The following is a 612-nucleotide window of genomic DNA, read 5'->3' on the forward strand; positions in this document are numbered from 1 at the left end:
AGCCACTCTCCATGGTATTTCAGAAGTCGAGGCAGTCAGGTCAAGTCCCAGGTGAGGAGAAAAAAGGAGACAGCACACCTCTCAGGAAGGATAGAAAGTGTGACGCGGGGAACTACCAGCATGTCAGTCTCACCTCTGTGCTGGTCACGGATCATGGAGCAGATCATCCTGGAAGTGACTCTCAAGCACACATTCCAGTGCGTCACCACCCTGTGCGTGAAAAGCTGCCTCCTAGTAACCAACCTAAACCTCCCCTGTCTCACTTTAAAACCATTTCCCCTTGTCCTATCGCTATCCACCCTCCTAAACAGCCATTGCCCCCTCCTGCTTATGCGCTCCCTTTGAGTCTTGGAAGGCTGTCATGAGCTATCTCCAGAGCTTTCTCTTCTCCCACACAAACAATCCCAGTTCCGTCAACATTTCTTTCTAAGAGAGGTGCTCCAGCCCTCTGATCATCTTCGTGGCCCTTCTCTGGACCTGCTCCAAAAGCTCCACATCATTCCCGTGCTGGAGCCCCAGGCCTGGACGCAGTGCTGCACATGGGGCCGCACCAGAGCCGAGTCGAGGGGGACAATCACCTCCCTCTCCCTGCTGGTCGCTCCTCTTTGAATG

Source organism: Meleagris gallopavo, chromosome 13 (genome assembly GCF_000146605.3).
Source record: "Meleagris gallopavo isolate NT-WF06-2002-E0010 breed Aviagen turkey brand Nicholas breeding stock chromosome 13, Turkey_5.1, whole genome shotgun sequence".
Taxonomy (NCBI): domain Eukaryota; kingdom Metazoa; phylum Chordata; class Aves; order Galliformes; family Phasianidae; genus Meleagris; species Meleagris gallopavo.